General features: G+C 39.4%; 1 protein-coding gene and 1 non-coding gene across 2 annotated transcripts in view; both read right to left on the bottom strand.

Moving 5' to 3' along the window:
• LOC102783406 (SH3 domain-binding protein 4-A) overlaps window positions 1–789 on the bottom strand; it is a 42,344-nt gene extending 41,555 nt beyond the window's left edge. Inside the window, exon 1 of the mRNA XM_035908652.2 lies at window positions 531–789. The gene's annotated coding sequence lies outside the window, so the exon portion shown is untranslated. The remainder of the gene's footprint in view (window positions 1–530) is intronic.
• Window positions 790–14,081: 13,292 nt separating this feature from the next.
• trnar-ucu (transfer RNA arginine (anticodon UCU)) lies at window positions 14,082–14,154 on the bottom strand. Its single transcript has one exon. It is a non-coding gene; the product is annotated as a tRNA-Arg (tRNA).
• Between the last annotated feature and the right edge of the window lie 119 nt (window positions 14,155–14,273).

Below are 14,273 nucleotides of genomic sequence, written 5' to 3'. Positions count from 1 at the left end.
AGGATTTTGAGCTTATCAGATGACCTTACTTGCAGGGCTAAAGAGGCGCTGGAGAGGGCCGTGCACGCGCATAACAGCGTGTGCACGCGTGACAATAAGCTCTAATTGCCAAATTGCCATTTCCAGTCACTTTTTACTATGCTGCTGCTGAACTTCTCCTTTTGAACCACCGCTTTAAAGATAGTATATAAAATAATAACACAAAAAGGTCACGAAGGAAAACATGAAAATGTTGGGGGAAATAAAATAACAATATACACTACACACCATTAAAACAACCTATCAGACAAAATGCTATTAAATATTAGTAAAACACTATAGAAAGTCATTATGGGGGATAAGTGTAAGTAAAAAAGTCAGTGTGAAGCAGCGCAACTGAATAAATATATATAACGTGTATAATCATGTGAGTAAAGCCGAATTTGTCTCCATGCACAGTTCTGCTGAGGTAACCACTAACCTGAGAGGTTAAGTACTTTGAAACAGAGTCAGAGGCTGTAATTCTAAAATTGGTTGTAACGTGAACTGACCTCCCGGCTGGCTGGAATTCCCGTGCGCTCAGAGAACGGTCCGAGTGAAGGTGAAGAGTGTAGCTGATGGAGAGCCGCGCGACGCTTCTTCTTCTGCTTTTCCCCGTTTTTTCCAGCGACATTTGCCTTAAACAAACAATTTTTTTGTTTTTAAAAACGGGAAATTAGTGAGAAGAAAAAGTAAGAGCTTGTTTCTAGTCCGAGAAGTTTTTAACGATGACAGACGAGCTCAACTCCCTTGAACCGTCCGTCTCTGCTCTGCTCTGCCGGAGGACTGGAGACAGACGCTGGAGAGGAGTAGTGACGTCAGGACGAGGGGCGGGGCCATAACACATGCACATACATGCGCACATTGGATGGTTACACTAAAGTAATCTATTACTTTACCGAAGCAGTCTTAGAAAAATTGTTTTCGTCTGATTTGTCACATATTCAAACAGAAATGTAAAATTCACAACTAAAATGAAATTAAAAATGGAATAAAAAATACAAGGTAAAAGTTTGAAACAAAAATTAAGAAACTGAATTAAAAAAATAGATTATGAAAATAACAACTGTCAAACAATAGTAGAAGAAATAGAATAAAGTAATCAAAGTATCAATAATAGTTAAAAATAAGAAAGTAAAATAATAAAATATAAAGTAAAAACTTAAATATAATCATGAAATGAATCAGAATTATTAAATATAAATATATAAATAAATGTGGCATGCCACTTGCCTAACCCTTACCATGTCCATGATACATGTGACATAAAAGGAAGCCAAGTTTCATCTATTTAGTTCCAACACATGTTTCAATTTTCAGTAAACAGAATGAACCTGTTGTTATTTCCATAAATAGAGAATAAAATGTCAATAAACACAATAAAACTGTCCCAGGAGTCAGCAATGATCAGCACTGACTGGGCCTGTCTATAAATAAAGCTGAAGGGTTAATGACTTGTAGAGCAGAATGGTCCTCTGCTAATGATTCATAGATGGTTTGGTGACTGAATATTGTCAGCGAGCTAAAGTCCCTCTGTGGCTGCTGGGGTCTGGGTGACATTGCTAACAACATTCAGAAAAGTCAGAAAAAAATTAACTGTGCTTTAGTTAGTTCAGAATAAATGCTATATAGTGATATAGCATTTGTTCTGTCTCCCAAACCTCAGTAATGTGAATCTAGTAGAGTTGAGATACTATCAGCTAGTCAGTCAGCAGGCACATTAACCAGTCATAAATTAAACTATTCCAAGGCCCACTGACTGACTACTTTTAAGACTAAGTCCACCATCACACACAAAAGATCAAATCAAGCACCTTTACCAGTCTGAATATAAAGTGGACTGAGGAAAAAAACACAAAGAGATCTGACTTTGATCAAAAAGCTGAGCAAACTGGACTCTCAAAGCTCTTTATGAACAGAGGAGATGAGTGGAAGAGATAAACGCCCACATGCTGCAGTGAGGTATCCTGTTGCCTCTCTGCTCCCCCTGCAGTCATGCCTGAGGGAGCTTTTAAAGGCAGCACCCAAAGTCTCCAACAAGCCCGCTAATTAGATCAACAGCTGGAGAAGTAGAAAGGGAGGAAATTAAAATGCAATGCCCCAATTAATCTCATAAAAAAACCCATCAGATTTGTATCCACTGCCTTCAGTTTATCACTCAAAGCTCGAAGCGTCATATTTGTACCTTTGCACGCCATGCTAATTGTGGGAATCCATTTCACATGTGAACACGAAGGTAGAATGAATCATTGCGTTTTATTCATGAGTTCTTTATCTTATTCAGTTCTCGCATTCACGTCTTATTTCACAGTTTGGTCACATCCCCCAAAAAAAGAAAAAGAAACAACCGGCAGGACTTTAGAAAGCATCGCTCTGTGCATGATGAATGCTGCAGCAGCTTCAGAAACATGAAAGCGCTGTGATTTATCTGACCAAACATCGCATGCTTTCTCACTCTGCTCTGTCAGGGGCCGACGGGGGTGCGATGGATATCTGTAAGGCGAGCTATGAAGTGACTGGAGATCAATGCAAGGCTGATATCCATAAAGCAGGCTGAAGTCACCTTGGACCCTCACATTTCAAAAAGCATTTCTAAAAAACATTTTCAGTGTCTCAGACTGTGAATAACTGCCGTTAAATCATACAGGCTGAAGTTTTAATTTTTTTTTCACATGACAAAACACATGATGCACTACAGGAAACTGAATCTGAACTGTTTTTTGAACAATTCACATTTATCTTTGTTTGTGTGTGTGTGTTTTCTTTTTTATTTACATGTATGCTCCAAAAGATTTAGAAAGTGAGAAATTTGCATTGGAAGATGACCTTGAATTTAGAGTTGTGTTTCTGTTGTGTTTCTGTTTATGTACTAGTTTTGACATTGACCAGACAAACTTTCTCCATCTAAGAGTGCATCACCTTGGGAAACACTTTAAATGGCGGCACAGATCTATCTATTTCAAAGCAAACACACTTCAGCTATTTATATGGAATAAATCAGATCAACTCTGATCTTATTTTGGTTGGTTGTTTCTTTTGGGTCCTAACATACATAGAAGTTGAACTACACAGAGTTTTGTACAATAAGAGATGTTGGATTGGATTCCTAAAATTTTCGCTGTGACTTGGACAAACTCCTTGGCCAATCATAGCTTTTGGTGTTTCATTTAATTGAACAATGTCATCAAGGAAGCACCAAGGACCATCCATCCACCAGGCCATGTGGTGGTAATGGAGCTTGTTCCAGCAAGAGGGGAGAGGGTACCCCCTGCAGACAGTCTCTGTTGCAGGGCTAAAACAAAGAGAGAGAAAGACAGCAACCATTCAGACCTATGGCCGTTTTACCAACATGCACGTGCTGTAATTCATTGCTGTAAAAATCACATTGTGTTGGTTGTATATTCTTTGCAAGTTCTTTTAACAGCAATTTATTCTGGGAGACCACATCAGCTTATATGATAATTAGATCAAATGTACTATAGTGTAAATGTCAAATTTACCATTGCATTGTAGGATTTCAGCTAATTAGAACTTTAAAAGTGTTTTGTGCAATTGGCAGTCATCTCTTAGATATGATGAAGTATTTTTCTTCACAAAATAAACTATGCAAATTACTGGTTATATAGAGGAAAATTGCACTATTACTGTAAAAGCACTGTAAAAAAAAAAACCCAGCATCATGAGATTTTTACAGTATTTTCCTGGGGAAAAATTACAGTAGAAAAACTTAAAAATTAAAAAAAAAAATGATAGTAATTTGCTTCACTTAAGTAGAAGTCTCTACCAATAAAACACTGTAATCTGGGTTTGAATACTGACTGGGACCTTTCTGTGTGGCATTCTGTGTTCTCCCTGTGTCTATGTGGGTTCTCTCCGGGTACTGCTTCCTGCTATCATCCAAACCATTCATGTTAGGTCAAATGGTGATTTTAAATTGGTTGTAGAGCTTAATGATTTTCTTTCTCTCTGTTTTAGCCCTGTGATAGACTTTTGACCTGCCAAAGGTAGATGTCGCCTCTCACCCTGTGAAAACTGGGAGATGCTCTGGGGAACTCCAGGCGTCAAGGGCCAGTTTCCTGCAGGTTATAGATATAACCATGGGTCAACACACTTGAATCAAATGATTAGTTCATTACCAGGCCTCTGGAGAACCTCAAGACATGTTGAGGAGGTAATTTAGCCATTTAAATCAGCTGTGTTGGTTCAAGGACACATCTAAAACCTGCAGGGACACCGCCCCTCGAGGCCTGGAGTTCCCCACCCTTGCACTAGAGGATCCGTGACCCTGAACTCTATAAGAATAGATGGATGGATGGATGGATGGGTGGATGGATAATCTACCTTTGCAATCATTGTAGTCATGACTAGAAGCAAATTTTTCCAGCAGGGATGTTAAATATAGATAAAGGTAAAACACCTCAGCAAAAATAAAAAGCAAAACAAAAAACAACAGGCAATCATGAGGTCTGCTGATGTCTATCCTTTAATTTGTATAAATATATTGCAGCAGGGTAAATATTTCTCTTGAAGATTGTTTTCTATCTTGGGAGGCAGTAAAAGCACCTCGAGTTTTTTTGCAGAGGTTGCTGATTGCAGTGCAAGATATTATTTAATGGAATTTTAAAAGCGCAGTTTGTTTTGCACATTTCAAGAACATTAAAGGCAAAAATTAAACACTGAGGGGTTTTTTTCCCCACACAGGAGACGACCCCTGAGAAATCTGGCCCTGAACGCTGGGAGTTGCATGAAGAGGTAAATGTTTTCTGGACACGACACGCTCACAGCAGCCGTTGCTGCCCTGTAGTTCAGCACTTATTAGAGACCGAGGCTGGATTGGACGCGTCTATTCATGTGGGTTGAATGGGAACTGTGGGACGTGAAAAGGAGGCTTCTATTCATGGCTTTATCGAGGAGCTTCACTATCAGCATGGCTCACTTTGCATCAGAATAACTGAGCGTTTGCTTGTCAGACAGGTTGGTTATGGGAAGGAACACCAGGAATTTGGTTTTTTCACATGCCACATGCAAAAACAGGAATGCCTGGAAAAAAATGTAGTAAGCAGGAGCTTAAAGTAGAAAAAGAAAAGGCAGCAGAGCTTCTCTTAAGATTAGTTGTGTTCCCAAATAGTCAGAGCTCTTGTAATTCTGTATGTATAAATATACAAAAATATATATATTTTTTAAATTACTGAAAAATTTTAAAATGTAAAATGGACTGGTTCTTATATAGCTGGTTCTTTCCTACTCTGAGCACTCAAAGCACTTTATACATTCACGCCAGCACTTTTTTTTTCTACATGCTTCCTATCTAACATTCAAATTTATTCATACTCTGATGGATGCATCAGAGAGCATTGAAAAAATACTACAAAATTAGAATCATAGGAAAATATACCTAGCTAATTTTATGAATGAATGAGCATATATAAAGTCATGAAACTGAATGGATTGTGGAAAACCCCTGGACACAGGCTTACTTTTCCCATAGCATGACAAATAACAATCACTGAAGTAGTGATTAAATCAAACTACAGAAGCTCGTGGAAAAGAGTACATGCAAGATGTTGTTCCACGACTTTAGCTCTCTTTATTGGACATCCAGCTAAAATACTTTTTTGCATTTCCTTTACACAATTACATAATTGCTAAGTTCAACATCTATGAACTGCATCGGACTTGGTGGTCGGGGTCGATGGAGGGCTCACAGAACCAAGCTCCTGCTTGTGTTTTAGGCAGCAAGCACTGCTTTGGTTATTGTAACGGAGTCTTGTGGTTTGGTTAAATGTAAATGGAGTGTCTGGACTCACTTTGTGTCGACAGTTTGTGTGACTCAACAGTTCCCGGTGCGCGAATAAACTACATAATAAACATAAAACCACAAAACAGTCTGCGGTGGATGTTTATTAGTTATTCAGGTAGTTGTTATAAAAATGTTTTCATCTTTGTGCTTTTGCACTGCAGGTCATTTTGGTACAAAACTAATGAATTTGTGACTTTCCATCATGGACCTCTTTACGTCCCCCTTTCTCTTTCACTGTTCTCAGGAGGTCATGTGTTTGAGCCTTTTCTATGACATCTTCTCATCGGTTCCTTGTGTCTATGAGGACCAGTCCATTCGCTGACCTATCATCAGCTGGTAAATCATCAGCTGGTAAATCATCAGCCTCGAGTTCAATAAGGATGTCTTGGAAGAATCTGAACATGATTTAATGAGATAGAGAAACTAATGTATTTGGTGATTAGACTCTGATGACCCTTTTTGGCTGAATGGAACCGGAGGTGATAGGATTTAGGACAGGAACCCCCCCCCTCCAGAATCTAGACACTGGTGGTGGTAAAGATGTAGCTCTGACTGAGGTGTCTGTGAGGTGGAGATGGGGAGGAGGTGGGTTGCACAAAGGAGAGTCTGAAAGGGAGAGAGACCACAGATTCAAATGATGCAAAGTGGAGGCTGATTTGTCCAAAGAAGGCGGGCAAGAAGATAGTTGGACTAGAGTAATGAAGACAGTATTGAGATTGACAGCGTGAGGAAAAGGTAGCGAGGAAGAGAACAGAAAAACAGGCAGATGACTGATTACTGGTTTTCTTTTTTGAACTTGCACATTAGCTACATTTTAGCTAGGTTATAGCTCTTGGCCGGAGTCACGTCTTTGTGTTCCTCACTTCCTCTCTTAGCTCTCCACTGAGTGTTGGCTGGGTTTCCTCAGATTGTGCAGATCTCTGTGCTCCCTATACTCAGATCTCTGAATGGAAAAGACTCAACATCTCTTGGAGGAGATCTTGGTTGATAGATTGGTCTGCAAAATTCATAGTTTTTATATGAAATATTCAATTCCAACTAATTTCCCTTCATGATAAAGTTAACTATTACCATTTGAAAAAATAAGGTCTGGAGGTCAGTTAAGCTTCCTTGTTTAGTTTGTAGAAGTTGTTTAATTATTCCTGAGAGAAGGCGATAGTAGACACACGGTACAATAAAGACAAAGTAAACTCTATTATCTATGCAAACAGATGCCTTGTAAATGCACTGGAATTCTTTACAGCTGTATAAAACATTTTGCAGAGACATCAAGATAATTCATCTTCAGGCTGTCTTCGTTCTATTACGTTCCTTCCTTTCTTCTTTTTCACAACCCATTTCTGTGTCTCTTGCTTCCAGCTGTCCGTTTACGATGACTCCACACTTGAGGCTGCACAACCTGTTCACAGGAAATTACTTATTCATCATTTCCTCCGTCGAAGCTGTGGAAAGGCCAAGGATTAAAGGCCTGTATCTTCAGGCAAACACACAAATACACACCTGAAATGTGGATGTAGCTTCTTCTGTCCTTAGGCAGCATTTTTCAGGATTTACTAATAATTCCTCGGTAGTAAATTTGCATTTAAGCAAACCATAAAGCATTTCAACAATCCCTTTGAGGTTTGGACACTACCCAGATTTGGACCCCTCCCCCCCGCCCCCCCACAAATATCTATTGTTTTTCAGTTTTTTTAAGCGCTCCTGCTTTTGATTACAAACTGAAAGCTCCATCTGCAATTTTAAATACAGACAAAACCCACTCTGTCAACATGATGAAATGATGCCACGTTGAAAGGGAAGCCTTTGAATCTTTAAATCCACAAATCCCTGGTTAGTAAATGATTACCATTTCTCTCCCTAGATCCTCTGCATCAACCACGTTTCACATTTTGTGTTGCTGTTATGCAGAGGAACTTACAAAGAGAGCGAGCAGGAAGGGATTTGGATTTTCGCTCAAGGACACTCAGTCAAGATGGAACATGAGCAACAGAGGGTAATGATGTTTTTCCCACATAAATGGATGCATACTCCTTTGGCAGCAGCTTCAAGAGATGCAGATTCATCTCGGAAAATGAAAATGAGGGATGGTTGTTATTGAATGTGTCAGATCATTTGCAGCTTGCTCAGTTCAAGCTAAAGCTCACCATTCATTTTGAAGCATCCCCTGTAAATAGATAGAATAACCTTGTAAATGCCCATTTATAAGAGAGAGCTATGTTTAAGTATTTGTTTGACAGATTTATCAATGTTCCTGCAGTCGAGTGAAGATTCAGATTAATTACTGTTTGTCTCATTTAAAGGTTAAGAGGCTGTAAGAAAGGCTTACTAAAGTTGTTTGGGCTCAAGAAACATCTTTCTTTGTATCAGCTGACCGACAAAATAACACTAGCAGATTTCTGTAAAACCGAAGAAAACGTGTCAATTTTGATATTTTAAAGTTTGAATAGGTCTGAATAGAGTCTGTGTGTGAGTGTCCTGAGTGATGAGGCTTACTCAGACTGTGGCTCAGACTGGTGAGGTGCTATTTATGCTTTATAAACAACCTTTTCAATGTTTCAAGGATAAAAACTGTTCCTGTCTTTCATTTTAATCAGTTCATTAGGTGCTGCTGATTGTTTGGACGCTAAATCAACCTTTACGTGTCCTATCACTTTAGCTCAGAAAGGCCATGACTTTATAAGTACATGCACTTAGACTAGACTAGCGTATTTCCTACTTTCTTTTTCCTTTGCCAGTGCTACATGTTCCTAACAAGTTCCAATAAATGCATTTATTTTTATAATCTAATCTTAAAGACACATGGGACTGAATCTCATCACAGAGAGTAAGGACTGCATGGATATAACTGATTCCATTAATAGAAAAATACTTTCATATTGACTACTTGTGTTATATGCTTACTCTATAATTACATGAAATATAAGTATATTATAACTGTTCCTCAGTTTCCGATCTCAAACAAACGCTGCGGCATCACTGAGAGTTAAAAACTCTCTAACTTCTTTCATCTTTAGTAAACTGATCAGTGTGGCTGCACTACCAGGTGTAACAGTAAAGTTTAACTTCCAGGCTTTAATGAAAAACAGGATTTATGAAGTTTAACAGCATTAGAAGTTAGCTTGGGGAGTTAGCTTGCAAGTTTCCATCTAAAGATGAAACACCATGTTCTAACTGAGGAATTCTGAAAAATTAAAACATACAGCTCTGCTATCACTTCAGACATAAATGAAGACAGAAAACTAAACAGCAGCAACATTTATGGGGTTACTGAAGTTGGGCTAGCTAGCATAAAATGATGTGCTACCTGGTGGTTAGCTACAGAGCTATGGTTAGGATAATAGAAACACATTAGCATAGTAAAGTTGGAGGATGAATACTAACTTTTTCCACCTGCAATAAAAGTTAACGTGAGGGTTCCAATGGTCAGGGACACATGCAATTGCGTGGCAGAAAACAAACATAACTTCAGTGAGGAGAACACCTGAGATAACCCATCCCCAATATGAGGTTAGTCATTAATATACTGTATATATAGTGTATATGTAGTAAAATATACTATTTTTAGGGGCTTGTTCAAATCAAAGCATTAAACATGTTAAAAAGGCAACATCGTTAATGAACACAGTGTAATTTGGAACCAGATGCATGGTTTATATGTCATCACTTAACAAGTGGATAGTCAATGAACCTCATTTTATAACTGCTAACATTTTATATTTATTTGTATGAATTAAACTTGGCTGATTCAAGAGTTCATTCCAAGTGTTGAATATGCATTTTATAGTTTTTCACTGGAACTCTCACATGTTGGTGCAAAATGAGGGACAGTCCGGAGAAGAAACCTAAAGTTGATGATGACAGAATTATCTCCATGATTGAGAACTTTACATCTAAGCAAGCCACTCTGGACGAGAAAAGAGTATCATTGCCAAGGTCTACAAGAGATGGCTTCATGAATAGAAATATAGAGGGTTAATAGCAACTGAAGGCAGCTGTGGTAAAGGAATGGATGAGGATCTAAAGGGAGGAAGAAGAATGTGGTGATATTCATGGGTTCTCGACTTCAGGCAATCAAGGACTTAATCCAAGTATTAAACAGTTACCCAACTATTCAGATCAAAATAAAAACCCAGCAAATATTTCTGCTTTTAGCTTCCAAAGATGAAATACATGTTTAACTTAATACAGACATAAAACTCTCTTTACCAGCAGCCGCCAAATGAAGTTTCAAATTGATTTGTGAGTCTTTATGTGAAGATTCTGGGCTGAAAAATGTCAAAGGGAAAATGACTGCAGCTTTAAAGATTGCATTTCTTTTTAAAAGGTAATATTTGTCTTCAACTGTGTGCTCCTCTGTGGTCTGAGGTGCTTACCTCAGTGCAAAAGCAGACACTTTACAGCTGGGGGCTAAATCTCATGTGGGGCTTCACTCTGCGATCAATCAATAGAGAGCTTGGCCAGAGAGTCCACCTCGGTAATGTAAATCAGCACTATAGAGCTGGACCCGCTCACATCTCCTCTCTGTGGGGCCTCCTTTGTAAACTCATTATCTCCGAAACCTCAGCGGTGTCCACTTGAGTTCAACACCAATTACCCACAACCCTCTCTGTCCACAGGCTTCCCATGGCAACCAAAGCTTTCCAACTGGATCACTTGAGAGTTTAAGAGGCCGGGAAGAAGTAAAGATAAAAGAGTTAATGCGGGAGTGATGAGCTCCTAATTGTAATCCATAATTTATGTTCATAGCCACACAGTTCTTTACTCCATTAGTGTAAGGTGGGCATTAAACTGAGTCAGCCAAGCTTATGAGCTCTGTAGCAGCTAATTTTAGATCAGTTCAGCCGTTCAAACTGCACAGAAAGTAAATGTGATTTGAATGCTTTAATACCTGATAGTTTACAGCTAAATGTGAGACAGGAACGTACGTCAGTGACCTCTGTTGGTTTCAGCACCTGCGACATTTTAATTCTGTTGATATTGTGCAGGTATAAATCACAGCTGGCATTAAAATCCTGTTTATACGCGTCTGCAGCAGATGTTTGAACTTGTTTCTGTAAATATCACTGACTACGTTAAAATGCCACGGATGTATTAAGGACAAGAGGCCCCGTGGATGTTGATTTACATGTTGGCACCTGATTCGAACGCTGCTCAACATATGCCGAGAAAGTTTTCCAAACTTGTACCATGAGCTACCCTGACAAAGTCCCAGAAGTTGATAAAGGTCATGAAATTTAATGTTCACATGAAATAGTGCTTCCACCTTGGAAGAGAGACAAAAGTTTTCAAGCCACTCGGGATCAAATCGTATGCTAGAGCAGGTTTGGACGGTTCACAGTTTAAAATGACCCTTTTAAAAAAATCTTATACTGGGCCTTTACCCTCAGTCATAAGTAGGGATGGGTACCAGTATCCGGTGCCATGATGGCACCGGTTCTGGCATAAACGGTAGTAACCAGACCGAAAAGCAGCGCACATTTCGGTGCTTTATTTTCCTGAGATGTGATACACTTTGAATTCTAGCCAATCATTTTACGTTTCCGAGGATAGTAGGCGGGTCCAGGTACGTACGTTCTTTTAGAGCAGAGCTACAGATTAAAAATGTCCAAGGCAAGCGGTCAAAAGTCTGGCTGTACTCCACAGCAAAATATGCAAACTCAGCAGCCTGCAACAAGTGCTTTAAGTTGATACTGTGATACTGTCAAGGGAGGTAACACCTCAAATCTGATGAAACACCTGGCGACGCATAGCATTTTTTTTAAAAGCCGAGAAATGCGCCATATTTGATAGCTTGCTGCGAGACCTCACACCGAGCACATCTACTGTGGGTGTGGTGCCTGTTATCCGACCCGGAGTTAGCAACATCCCCCAAAAACCCAAAGAGTAGAGTCCTGGCCCCTAGCCCTGCCAGTGTAGCAGAAATGATGATGGATGATGATGGCAGCAGCAGCGTTCTTCTCTGCGTGAGTAGCTTAATGTTGTTCGTGTATAATTTACGTTGAGTAGGCTAACCACGTTATTACATTAATGTATGTAAGGTGAACTAGCAAACATCATCATAGCTACATGCAGCTGTCTTCTTGTTTGATGGCAGATACTCCCTTCACCCTGGCCAAAAAGGCTAAAATGACCAAAGAAAAAGTGGAAAACAGTTAAACATGAGAGGTTTTTGGACAAAGTTTGTGTTTTTTCCATTGTTTAAGCACTGCTTCCAGCTAAGAGTGATACCATATATGCCCTATAGCTGCAGAAAAGGCTAACATTTACAAAAAAAACAGCTGAACATGAGAGGTTTTTGGACCAATTTTGTTTTCTCCATTCTTTAAGCACCGGTTTGAGCACTGTTTAAGCACCGGCACCGTTTCAAAAGTACCTGTTTGGCACCGGTATCGGATAAAACCTAAACGATACCCATCCCTAGTCATAAGTCATCTACTGTCTATTTAAAATCATTGTAGCTCATCCCCCTACAAACCCACAGAAGTCAACTTTCTTCTGATTGGTTGCATCTCTAAAGGTTGGAACACTAAGCCTGTGAAGGTTCTCAGTCATCCAGGTCATCGTAGTCAAAGGAGCTTGCAAAGAAAAGCGTCTGGACTTCTTTAAGAAGTCCAGACGCTTTTCTTTGCAAGCTCCGTTGGAACACTAAGTGGGTGGGGCTTCTGTGCTCAGAGCCAGAGCTTCTGTGCCTGAGATCATCATGTAATCAACATCTGCTCTCACACTACAATGTTAGTTCAGTCAGGCTGTGAAGTCCAGCTCAAGACAGTCGTGGTAGATCATCTTATCTGAAAGCTCCACTGACACCCTTCTACACATCCAATGTGCAGGTCTAATTTAAGACTGGTTATTTAGGCTGCTTTAGTCTCCCCATGATTGCTGCTGCCTCTGCAAGCCACTTTGCAATGAAATGAATGTTGACTGTAGTGGTCCAGACTAAAATTAATTCATTTGTAGTTGAGGAAATTTTGCAACAAGAACAATATCACGGAACAATGAAAACAGTATTTAAAATCATTTAAAGTAAAAAGAACAAAACCAAAACACTAAAATATGGTACAATTGTTTTTCTCAATGGTATGAAGCAGTGTCTACAAGCATCTCCCTGTTACCCCAGAAGTGCTAAATTGCCTGTCAAACCATCCCTTTTCAGATTTATGAACTTAAACAGTGGAAAGAGATGCTGTTATGAAAGAGGCAGAGGGTCAAAACAGAGAGAAGAAGATTCATGGATTACCCGGATTAGTACGAACATGGTTTAAATCCCAGTGACAGTCCGACTTGAAAGCTGTCAGTTGGTGACTCAGCAGTGGGAGTTTGATGCAGTAGAAGAGCTGACTTTAACAATGTGACTGCAGGAAGGGCACAAACTAATCACAAAAGAAGCCAAGAAGGAGCTAAAAAAAACACTCAAAAGTTCCTGAACCACATTAAAACTGTGAGTTAAATGAACTCTTACGACTTCTGCAAACTTTATTAATTAACTGGATTAATTTGAACAAATTGTTTAGATGGTCTCAGTTAAAAAAAAAAAAAAGCTGCTTACTTATGTTGGTGATACCAAAATTTAATACATATTTATCAGTGGTACTGGCACTTTGGTTTTAATCAGTATTTTGCTAAGTTCTTCTCTTCAAGTTCTATTGTAATTCATGCCATCATCAAAACATCTCATTTAGTCTTGGTAACCAAAGTATTCTGAAAGTTTGAGTTTTCATTGAACAACACGATGGTGTTGCCAAAGCCAACTTCAGTGTTCTTGTGACACGAAAAAAAACATTGTCCAATCTGCTCCAACCTCTATTTGATAACCGTCCTGGTCTGAAGACACAATTGTTTAGCAAGTGATCGGTAAGAGTTTGCAAAAACCTGGTGCTTTCTATAGAAATTACGGTCAACTATGACCCACTCTGCTAGTGACCGAATCACTTGCAAGGATGTTTTTGGTGCAGCACTATATGTTTCTTTGTAACCAGTTTCAAATATCCACAGCAAGCAACTTTCTACAACTACTTTTACAACCAGCACCTGAAAACACATTTGTCACCAACCAGATTCTAGACCTGTGTGAACTCCTCACATACTGGAGCAGCTGGAATTACTCTAAGTGCAGGATCTTCTCAACATATTTCCATTTGTTGGGAATTTTACGTTAAGATTGTGCCTTAAAGCTAGCTGGACAAGCTGAAATTTAAACTCTTAACCTGCAATTACAACTGGCTATCTAAAACCTTTAAAAGATAGTGGCTGTTATGCATTGGGACACCCCAGGTGGGACTCGAACCCACAATCCCTGGCTTAGAAGGCCAGTGCCTTATCCATTAGGCCACTGGGGCTGCATTTGAGGAGCTCTGTAGGCAAAATGATCTGTTTTCACCGGCCATGTCCATTCCTTTATGACCACAGTGTACCAATATCTGATGGCATTATCTGATGGCCGCTTGCAGCAGGATAA

This window comes from Neolamprologus brichardi, chromosome 23, assembly GCF_056152115.1.
Source record: "Neolamprologus brichardi isolate AB-2024 chromosome 23, ASM5615211v1, whole genome shotgun sequence".
Taxonomy (NCBI): Eukaryota; Metazoa; Chordata; class Actinopteri; order Cichliformes; family Cichlidae; genus Neolamprologus; species Neolamprologus brichardi.
The sequence above is the reverse complement of the archived record's forward strand: the minus strand, read 5'-3'. Positions and strand labels throughout refer to the sequence as shown.